General features: G+C 55.1%; 1 protein-coding gene across 1 annotated transcript in view; it reads left to right on the top strand.

The window, feature by feature from the left end:
* The window catches only part of SUPT16H (SPT16 homolog, facilitates chromatin remodeling subunit), an 18,290-nt gene that overhangs the window by 15,824 nt on the left and 2,063 nt on the right, over positions 1 to 403 (top strand). The gene's annotated exons all lie outside the window — the stretch shown is intronic.

The following is a 403-nucleotide window of genomic DNA, read 5'->3' as shown; positions in this document are numbered from 1 at the left end:
CACACCTGTGTCCCACCTGTTCCTCTCTCCTCTTTCACACCTGTGTCACACCTGTCGTTCACCTGTCCCTCACCTGTCTCCCATCTATAACTCGCTTGTCTCCCCTATCCCTCACCTGTCCCTCCTGTGTCACACCTGTGTCACACCTGTCTGACCTGGATCTCACCTATTCCTCACCTGTTTCTCACCTGTATCTCATCTGTGTCTCACCTGTCCCTCACCTGTGTCACACCTGTCTCACACCTGTGTCCCTCACCTGTGTCACACCTGTATCACACCTGTGTCCCTTACCTGTCTCACCTGTCCCTCACCTGTGTCACACCTGTCTCACACCTGTGCCTCACCTGTGCCTCACCTGTGTCACACCTGTCCCTCACCTGTCCCTCACCTGTATCACACCTGT

This window comes from Neopelma chrysocephalum, unplaced genomic scaffold (assembly GCF_003984885.1).
Source record: "Neopelma chrysocephalum unplaced genomic scaffold, ASM398488v2 Primary Assembly neopelma1_250, whole genome shotgun sequence".
NCBI classification, from domain to species: Eukaryota; Metazoa; Chordata; class Aves; order Passeriformes; family Pipridae; genus Neopelma; species Neopelma chrysocephalum.
This window is presented reverse-complemented; position numbering and strand designations above follow the sequence as displayed.